The 10,977-nt window shown below is 38.8% G+C and overlaps 1 long non-coding RNA gene across 1 annotated transcript; it reads left to right on the top strand.

Annotated features, from left to right (window-relative positions):
• Positions 1-769: 769 nt before the first annotated feature.
• On the top strand, positions 770-9,385 carry LOC149919038 (uncharacterized). The gene is made up of 3 exons (XR_016464730.1): positions 770-943; positions 5,287-5,449; positions 9,217-9,385. It is a non-coding gene; the product is annotated as an uncharacterized LOC149919038 (long non-coding RNA).
• Positions 9,386-10,977: the final 1,592 nt, after the last annotated feature.

Genomic DNA, 10,977 nt, shown 5'->3' with positions numbered 1-10,977 from the left:
TAGTAGATAGAAGCAGAAAAGAAGAGGCTAGAGGCTTGTGAACACATAATTCTGCCATTTCTCATGCTGATTTTAATTTCAGCTATCCAGGATTACAGGCCATTACTCACGCTTCTTATATGCTCCATCTCTTCCATCTGTAAGATGGCAGTAGTTGTAGTCACTTCACTTTTAAGCTGTCTGAGACACAGGGATAAATGCACAAGATGAGCTCTGAATGCTGCTACAACTACTGCTGCATGTAATTTATGGTATTTACAGACAGAATAGCTGAAAAAATGACATGACTTTTTCATCACCAGTTGTGATAAACACCAGTTCCAGCCTACTCTCATTTTTTAAAAACAAAAAAAATTAGTTTTGATAGGAAGAGTCATTAGTATGTTCCACTGTATCTTTTTCTTTTATACAAAAGTTGTCCTCCACTGGAGACCCAGAATTTGATTTCTATGGTAGACATGGCACAGTAGAACCAAAGGCTTCTGCCATTCATCTTGCACCACCTTTTTGTTTCAAAGAGCAAGTTTCAATATTTTGAGAAGGTCTCACTACTGACTAACTGAAAAAAAAAAGAAAGACAGAAAGAGAGAAAGAGAGAAAGAGAGAAAGAGAGAAAGAAAGAGAGAAAGAGAGAGAGAGAGAGAAGGAAAGAAGAAAAGAAGGAAAGGGAAGAAGGAAAGAAGGGAAGAAGGAAGGGAAGAAGGAAGGAAGGAAGGAAGGAAGGAAGGAAGGAAGGAAGGAAGGAAGGAAGGAAGGAAGGAAGGAAGGAAGGAAGGAAGGAAGGAAGGAAGGAAGGAAGGAAGGAAGGAAGGAAGGATTACATTCATCTGATTCCTAATGGCTTGGTCACATAAGGAAGTGACACAAGTCCCAGCTATTCTTGAGAAGAGGCCATGGACTGAAACAACTGAAGAATGGAGCGGGAGACCTCTGGAGGGAAATGGTGAGAACCAGTGACACTCAGATTAAGATGTGGCATTTGGCACTGCAGTTCTGTTTCCTTTAATTTATCCGCATGTCCAGCAGATATTTTCAAATAAATGACACTAAGCATATCTATACTCCAGTCTTACCCTTAGTTAACCCAGACATGAGAGCTTCAGACTAGCTGAATAACTATAACTATAGGCATATCCTAAAGATCTTACTGCATACTTTTTCCAGTCTACTCCAGATTACAGCGCTCAGCTGACAAAAAACATGTTTCCCTACATGGATAGAGTATTAGACTCAAAAGCTCTGGTTAATTTTCCATTGAATCCTGTCTTGATGCTAACGTAAAAAGTATTCTCCCCTTAGTATACAGTAAACCCAAAACAATGCTAGAAGGGAACCAAAGAATGGAGGACATGGAGAATGAGGAGAGATATGTCTTTAATTCTGGTCCATGCTGAATGATTTAATAGCATCACCATACAGTGCAGGGCAAGTGTTAATGTGGACAGAGTTTCAAAAAAAGATACTTATCAAAAAGCTGAAAATGTCTGATTTGGGTCTCCAGCATCATACACTCAGTCCACATAGATCAAAAATTTTGCTGAACATGTCAGTGTTCTGGGGAAAAAATCTGCCTTGGGGAGACGTGACTGAGGTAAGGCTTGCACTAACAAAATTAACCAAGTTGCTAATGCTCTGCACATAAACTCTATTATTTCCAAACTGAATCACAGGTAGAAGGTAGCTCAAGCATCCCCATCAGTGATATTTCACTCCAAAAGAGAAAAGACTGAGTCACACTTGTTGAGAAGCCAAGAAAATGAAATCAACAAGAGAAAAATGATGGGCAGATTTTGAAAGACTTTTGTGCATATTTCCTGGTAGCTTTGAACATACAGCTGGAAAAGCTATAGATAATGAATTTGCTAATCACTTTTCTGCTATGAAACTTATCTAGGTTAGGTCATAATTCATCTAGATGAACTTCAAAGTAATAACACCATGTCTGATCTTACTGTCCCAAGCCTCTCCAAATTATCATTTTTATTGGCTAGTTCTGACATTTTTATTTATAGGGGAAGGGAAAAAGTTAATGACAAAATGTTCAGGATGTTACACAGAATAATGGGATTCTGGATATGCTGCTTCTCTCCTTGGAGAACAAATCAGCTCAACGTATCTTCTTGTGGCAGAAAGCTGTGGAGGAGCCTGTGTCACAGGCTATCAAGAAGAACTAGGGCTGATTTCTTGAGGTTTGATTTGGTATACCTGCTCTCATTTGTAAAAAAGGATGCGATGTGACAGTGAACCGAGCTGCAGGAGGAATGTACCAATTATTGGATGCTCTTAGTTCACACTGAATTTAGTAGATGTAATCAAGACAGAAAACATATCAGACAGTGACCACCACTTCGTACTAGACAGGTTGATGAGCCTGTATATTTGCTTATTTAATTCACTTAAGTAGGTCAGAGTTGGTTAGTGCAGAACAACCAAACAAGGACTCAATAAGCTATATGGCTATACTTTCAGATGTGCTGACAAGGCAATAGGTTGATAGGTTTGTACATTCAAGTATAAGTGACTAAACACAAAATTTGTAACTTGAAATTTGTATTTTCTTTGGAAATCCATTTCTATGGAATCAGCAAAGTCCCTGCAGCTATTATTATCAGCTATTACTAACAAAACTTGTCTCTTTTACATTCTCTGTTGATTTGAGGACTGCTTCAGATACCTTATAAAAGTTTGTACTCAACTATGAGAAACAACAACTCTCTAAGAATGAAAAGTTCCCAGCCTCTCTGGCATGAAGTTGTATCTGTCAGCTTGTTCCATGAAGTAGCTTGAGGCTGGCTCTCTCACCATGTGATTTGACTTGCACAATAAACTTAGATCAAAATTTAATGGCTGCAAGAAGATTAAAGTTTAATATATCATGGACTGCTGTGCTCAACAGTTGCACAGAGAGGGTGCTGCTAAAGGAGACAGCACTGCATTCGCAGTGAGGTCTATCTTCCATGAAAACTGTGAATCCTTACAGCTTTTCTTCAGCTCACTGCCGAAAAGAGTATCTGAATCAGACTCTGGAGGTGTTTATCAGTCTCCTGAAGCTGTAGAGAGAGCTCCTTGTGAGGGGGGGATCCTTGATTATTTGTCCAAACATGGTGAGGATGAATCAAAGTCAGTGTGTATGCCTTTTAGGAAACAACTACCTTGTATTTGCATCCAAATCTTAAAAAGAAATTTTCAGTTTTTCTTTTCAGTCAAAGGAGCAGCTGTAATTATGACATCTTAAAAGGAAAACACAAGAATATTTAAATCTTTGCTCTTGTTATGCATTTTCTGTATGTTTTTGGTATGTTTATTTCCACATTACTAGCGGAAGTTGCTCAAAGCTTCAAAGAGCACTGTCAAAATGGTTCAAAATCAATGTACATCCCAGGTTGGCAGATACCAGATTTGATTCTATGCTTCATAACTCTTGAAATAAAGCCTGTGTCGTGCTGGTATTTCACAGTGTTTTCATGATAAAGAGCAGCATATTCAAATTGTGATTATTTCTCCTGTAATCTGCTGCCAATTCTTCTTCATCTGGCATCTCCACATTCAAATCATGTTTCTCATATAGATACTAAAATTCTGTGTGTATAGGAGTCCTTAACAGTCTTCCCATAATCTCTCTAGATCTTTCACCAGACTATGTTTTTCTTTCTGATTATCTTCACAGTCTTTCTCATGTTTCCTGCTTTTTATCTCTTTTGCAATAGCTCCTTCTTCCCAGTCATGTATGCCACCAAACTGCTTTGCCATGTTTTCCAATACTTTTGTTCAATGTTTTCCTTCTCAGTCCATAATTTCTCCCAACATTCCCTCCTGATTGTCATAATACCATTTTCTCTTGAACTTCTTGCATTTCTACTTAAAGGTCTATGAAGAATAGCTGTTCCACTATAAAAATGCTGACTGACTAAACAAGTTAAAGTCAGAGAGAACAGATTTTCTTGTGGGGTCAACAGAACACATGAAATGAGTGGAAGAAGACACTGTTCAATTTTCCCCTTTATTTGAATACTGTGTTTGTGCAATCAGGTTTCTGAGGCAATTATTTCATTACTGTCTTTAAAATACTCTATAAACAATAGTAATAATAATCCTAGTCATCATCCCTGTCCAGTTAATCACAAATACCAGTCTTCCAATTTTCACTTGAATAAAGTTTCATGAAGAATTTGCCAGACTGAAAATGGGTGACAGTGTGCAAAGCAGCAAAAATCCAATGCTTTGCCATTCTTTCTCTGCTGTTCCTGGAACTATCATCCTAAGCATCTCATCCTAACAGCCTGATGTAAGGAGAGCCAACACTGTATGTGCCATTTAATTGGCTAGAAAGCCAGTTCCCTTTCTCAAGTCTTTCAATTCCAGTTTTTTTCAAACAAAGTAGGCTCAGCAGGGTCCCATTAGTTATTTCTGCATTGTTATATTTGAAAGGCTCATTCACTTGACAGTGAATTATAATATGTGTTAGTAATTAGATGTGGAACACTCATCAAGTGCTAAATAAATTCCATGTGATCAAAATCATATTATGTAAATGAATATCAAATAATTGATAAACAAAGGCTAAGATGGGGGTTTACTATAAGACCAGAAAACTTAACAAAAGTACTGCGTCCCCAAGGGCTCATCCAAAGAATGTAAAAGCAGCAGAGGCAGAAATGAAGCAATAACAGCAAAGTTAGCAGCTCCTAAAGGGAAACAGAAATTAAAAGAGACAACAAGGTAGCAAACCAGAGCATAGGACTGGAGGAAGAGTTAGATTCATTCTAAGAATTCTGAGCCTGAATACCATCTGATCATTTTTCAGCCTGCCTAATGGCACTGAAAAATAGTAGGATAGGTTTTCATTTGCTGTAAACAATATGGCTCAACTGAGCTTGTCTTCTTCAATAGAGTAGTGCTGGCTTACACCAGATGACAAGCTGTTCTACTCATTGAAGCCTCATGCTTGATGCTAGGAGGTAGTTTTCCTATCTTTAAAATTTGACATTAAAGAATATCACTTGTTCTTTCAATATAGATTTTGAAATGAAATCATCCAAATCCATTTGTAATTTTCTTTATAATCCCTGAAGGAAGTTTTCTGGCAGACCTTTTACGGGGGGGGGGGAGGGGGATGAAAAATCATTTAATTCTTATATATTCTGTCGAGAAGAAAATCAAATATGAAAGTTAGAGGAGCAAATTTTCTCAGCTAGAATTAAAATCCACTGGACCATAATACAGCCTTAAATTATCCCTTTGGGGATTCATAAATCTTTGGTTAATTCGTGCATTGATTCCCTCTAGGGGGCTAAAACTCCTAATGGAATTGACAAAACAAGTGGAAAATGTCAGCTTCACACAATTCCTGACTCAGGAGGAATGAAGGCACGACTGAGATACCAAGAAAAGCAGTTCCCTTGAGTTTTTTAAGAACTAGAAGATGGAATAATCATCTTAACTTTCAAAGGTGAGCATTTAATTGGATAATCCATGGCCTGGTTTTCAGAAACAGGGTATGTAGTGCTGACTATGAGCTGTGTTTATTGAATAAAGCTTAGGATGGCATCTGGGTTTCTCTATACTTTACTTCTGTTGCTATTCAGAAGGATATGAGTCCTCCTGAAGTAGAATAACTCACAATTGAACAACTCTATTCTAATTTAAAAATGGATGTGTTAAAAATGGATGTGCATAAATGCAAACTGCTGAGCAGCAGGTAATGAAAAGGCCTTTCAATGAAATATTTCTCCTTTTTGTACAAATGTTTCACATTGCCAATTCAAAAAAAAAAAAAAAAAGTCATACTTTCAGCATAAGGCTAGTTTCTCTTTAGAGAATAATATTAAGAAGACATCATCTCTATTTCTGAAGTAAGGGCTCAACTCTAAATCGAATAAAATAATGCTAAATTTATTGCTATGATTATGAGTCAGTCCTCCAACAAAGAGAACAAGACTAAGCTGCTCAGAATCCCATAAGGTAGTTTCCCAAATCCTCTACCTCTATACATTAATGGGAAGGAGATTTTTAATTTTTACCAGAGAAAAATAGCATTCCTTTAAGATGCAGAGGTAAAGAACTCATTAGACATCAAGTGCAGATAAAAACTGTGGACTGTGTCCTTGATACATCTGTGATCTTCATCACAAGAATCAATATGAAAACATGTCCAAAATCTGAATATTTGGCAGCATGCTGATCCAACTTTCTAATAAATCAGCCAGTGGATATACATGACTTTTTCTGATTATCTTTAGGATTCAAGAACAAAATTTGAATTCCTTAAATTATATCTTTAACACAAGCAAGCAAAATATACTTTTTGCAGTCTTCTTTCAAATTACAACTATTGGCTGTTAGCATTCTACTCCTTTCCTTTTATTGGAATTTGATATTGAAAGCTACAAAGTACCTTCAAACAATATTGTGTTTTAGACCAAAATCCCAGGGCAGCAAGGACATATTCAGAGTTAATACAGCCAAAACATTCTTGACGCCACTTCATTTTTCCCAGTCAGTTTGCACACTGTCTGCATGTCAATAGTTTTACACAGCAAAGTGTGCTGAAGGAATCTCTAGAAGCTGTTGTAATGATCAGCTGGGAGCCTTTTGCTGCTAGGTCATTAATTAAACACCAGCCTCGTGATGAGCATGACTAATTTTATTGCCTGCTGTTTTAATCCACTGTGCAGAATGGGAGAGTGGTTTCAGTTCCATTTCCAGCTGTCAGCAGGCACAATACAGAACATACCAGCACCATTGTGATTAGGTATTTTGTTTGTTTGTTGTACTGAGGGTGTCCAAACCAAGAAGAATGAAATGGACTTGAGAAAGAAACTAGCATGTCAAGCAGAAGTGAGGCATTTGCTAATTGTGACTGCAAGATGCTAGCAGAGTAGCACAGATGAGCTCTAAGAATATTCATAGGCCCAGGTGATTGTACCACTAACCATAATGACAGGATAAGTAACTGGCTGTATTCTAGTTTCCTTTTTCCAGGGCCCAGAAAAATCAGGCTTTTCTGTTATTGCCCTGAAAGTTATAGAATCACAGAATTATTTTGGCTGGAAAAGACCTTCTAGGTTGTCAAGTCCAACTGTCAAGATGAGATACGAAAGCACATCTACTAAGCCATGTAACAGAATAGGGATCTAAGCTCTTTTTCCCATCCCACTGCCTAAAAAGAACTCATGCTAAGATCAATTTTTCAGGGATGTTCCCACATCTTTCTTCTAAAATCCCTTGTCTTGTATCTTCAGCTCAGCCCCATACATCCATCTTTGGGGAAACGAGAGATTTGCCTCCATTTGGAGAAGCTTTGAGATGGCTGCAAGAGCTCTGACTTGTCCTGTCACAGTTAAGTGCAGAAGTCTCCCACCCTGAGCTGTGAATCTGTCACACCACACAAGCAAGGCCAAGTCCTCCCAGCAGCTGGGAAGCACCTTTCTTAGTCAGCTTAGACAGCTTTTTGGTACAAAATATAAGATTAAATCCCATGTCTACGTGCAACTGTGAAGGAGACTTCCGATCATGACTGTAAATTTATTTATGAATTCAGTCCTAAATCCCTTTGTAATTCCTCCTGAGGAAATGTTTTTAAATAAAGATTAAATTGCTAGAAAGATTTCTCATGAAGACTTGAAGCAAAATCCAAATCCCTACCTGTCAAGACTATGCAGTTGAACTAAGACATTTCTCTGCAGCCTGCAAACCCCAGTATCTCTCAGAGAACTGCAGCTGAAGATAAAGACATTTGGTGACAAAGATCAGTCAGAAAAATTTGTACTCCTAGGATATTTTCTAATCTGGGGGATTTTAGATTTTTCCTACATTCCCTTGGTGGCAGTAAGGAAAAATCAAACTTTCAAAGTACTGTGGACTTTCCTAGACTCTGGAACTCTTAAGAGATAGGGGCACGTGAGTCCTAATTAGGAAATGACCATTAAGAAAAAAAAGGCTGCAGCATGCAAAAATGTATCAGCCTCAAAACTCCCACTTACATAAAATAAGGGAAAAGAACAGGAGCTATTTTTCAATGTCAGTGCTGTTAAATCACATCTCATAAGTATTTCATAAAATAAATTTACTCAACTACATAACCACTGTAGAAATTTTCTTTGCAGGCACACAGCAAGGCAGAAAGCTGTGCTTGCTGTTCCTCCTCAGTCACATTGAACCTGGCTGCTTCTGCAGCGTGAACACGTGAGGCACCAGCACTTAGCTGCAGCCTGGGGAGAGCTCCCAGGTTGGATGTGAGAGCTGTCTTGCCCAATATCAGATTTTCCCTTGGCTTTTCATCGCTCTCGCAAATGTCAATCCTGCTGTTATCGAAATTTGAAAATATTTTATTTATTTTGGCTATATTGAACTACATAATCAATTCTAAAGCAATCTCAGCAGTCATATGAAGGCATTTTTTGACAGAAATGGCTCAGACAAGCCAGGGTGCCCAGAGCAGCCAGTTTAGTGCCCAGGAAGCCTTGCAGCATAAATCCACCAAGGCTGCTTCATAAATTAATAATCTGTTAGCATTTAATTGGTACCACCAGATATTCAGTCCACAGAAAGCTCGTTTGAAGAAGGGTAAGATCTGCTTCAGGAATGTTTTTGCTGTTACACTCATACAACAAGGAGCCTGCCACTTTATTAGCTGAGCTCTTTTGTCAGTGCAACATCAAGCGTGCTCCCACAGGATGCAGATGTCTCATACACACTTCAGTAGATGTTGTTTGTGCTCTTGGGACTGTGGAGTAAGAAACATCATCAATCTCCCCCTTGGGCCCCTTTCAGAGGCTACTGCAGGCAATGGAAAATCTCCCACTGAATTTGGATGCAACCCTGCATAAGGCTGCACCCTCATCATGAGGAGGGACTGGAGGATCTGCTCCAGAGAAAGGTTTTGGCTGCATCAGGAATTGTATTAAGTAAAGGCTGTGACAATGCTCTTGAGGTGACTTTTTATTACCTAGGGGTAAAAATTTGTCTTGCCATGGACTGGTTCTAGTGCATCAACAGAGATGGGAGAGCCCCACTGGACACAAGGACACCCCTTTGCACCTTTCCTTCTCACTAAATATGTGCACGATCTAAAAGGAGACACATACCTTCATACCTAAAATAAAGAAGTTCTTAGCACAAATTAGGGCTGGCATGAGCTGGTCTGGTAAGCCTTTAAGTGAACTGGGATCTTTGGGTACATGTATTAAAATGTTCACTTTTTCAAAATCTTTGCAGAGAGCTACCAAGCTATCTAAAGTCCTGGCAGCCTCCAGTATGCCCTCTATGAGACCAGCACAGAGGCAAAAGGAATGGAATGGAAACGTGCAGGTGGTGGAAGGGAAGTGCCTGTCAATGAACTGCAGCAGCCTGAGATATTTGCTGTGAAATATTCACACAGCTTCTTTCTTTCTCCATGGCCAACACAAAATAAAATTTAGCCTGTACTCAATTTATTCAAGTTGTTCCTCTCTACTGTATCACCTTGAAGTTTGTAGAAGATTTAAGTCACAATGACCGGCAATTGCTATGATTATAAGCTGTTCTGTCTGCAAGTAGTTTTTATCAGTAAGTACAGTGTAATTATGTGTGCGTTAGAAAAAACATGGCAAAATCAGAGAGATGAAGAAATGCGACTGCCTTTGAGCAAACGTTACCATCTTCTGGACATCATGCCGCTGACAGTCATTATACATGCTTAAAAGGGTTTGTTGCTATGGCTCAGAACATACCTACCTGGTTTAATATAAAAGCAAATATTACTTTCCTCAGCAGCAGTTATTGCATATTAAAATGTCTTTCTGATTACACCTGTTTCACTGAGCAGGTATAATGTAGCATCTCTGAAAAGAACTGTGGAAATTAACCACTTCTGGAGAGAGTCCAAAGGAATGCCTTTTACTTCAACCAGGCAGATGAATCAAACTTCCTCACTTAAGCTGTACACATAAGCCACAAATAAACACAGAATAATATGGACTGTGGCCTTAGGCACTCAAGGTGGGAATTAATTGGAAGTTAGCTGAAAAGGTGTATTGAGCAAACCTGCCCTCCATTTCAACCTTGTATTCAATAGACAGCAGTCTATAGAAGAGCGAATATCATTCCCTGACTCAGCCTCTGAGCCTAGACATATGCAGAAAAATCTATGAGAAGCCACTCATTTTGTGCTCACTATATTTTTGTCATGACTTACACTCAAAGCAAGGAAAATCCAATGGTCTAAGACCCCCATATACTAAACTGAAAAATGAGGCCATGAAGAGAGGAGGATGTTAAGCATGGCACACTAATTTTTGCAGAATAACTCAGCACATGTGCTCCTCATGCTGGCCTTGGGCAAACCAGCAGGACCAACAGCCTTGCTGCCCAGGGCTAGCTCTCACTCCCACCTGGGACTTCCTTTCCCAAGTAGGGCATCCCCATGCCTGCTGCTTCGCTCACAGGCACCCAGGAAACTCCAGTTCACAACTTGGGCTGCAAGCGATGCAAGGTAAAATAGAATTAATTTCACATGACCTAAAGGCTGAGCCACTCTGCAGCCAGGAACAAAAAGGTGAGCAGGTAAGAAGGCCAGCCAAAGTCAATGGGGAGGAAACCATATGGAGACTGATTCCAGAAATGACTACATATTTCACATTAAACATTTAGTGGTTTAAAAAACAGGGAAAAATCAGAAAACCTACTTTTTTATTTGTTTATTTTTATTTTTTTTTTACCTTGAACTACCATTAGGAATCTGTGTAATCACTGGATACTTTTTCTTTCTGTCAGGGGCAAGTACAGGCCCTTAGACCACCAGTTAAATGTGTTTAATAGCACTGAATAATCACAAAACTATACTTCAAGGAAGAGAACACCTAACAGATAGGCAGCATAGAAACAAAGTCAAATGATATTCTGAGGATATCAGAGGTATCCGTATACTCTTAACCCTATGCTGCTCTTCACAGTTTTTCCTGTTAATGCATCTTATGGCAATTTACCAAGGTTTTATCT

This window comes from Phasianus colchicus, chromosome 2, assembly GCF_987193195.1.
Source record: "Phasianus colchicus chromosome 2, bPhaCol1.hap1.1, whole genome shotgun sequence".
NCBI lineage: Eukaryota > Metazoa > Chordata > Aves > Galliformes > Phasianidae > Phasianus > Phasianus colchicus.
Note: the sequence above shows the minus strand (reverse complement) of the source record. Positions and strands in the feature narration are given on the sequence as shown.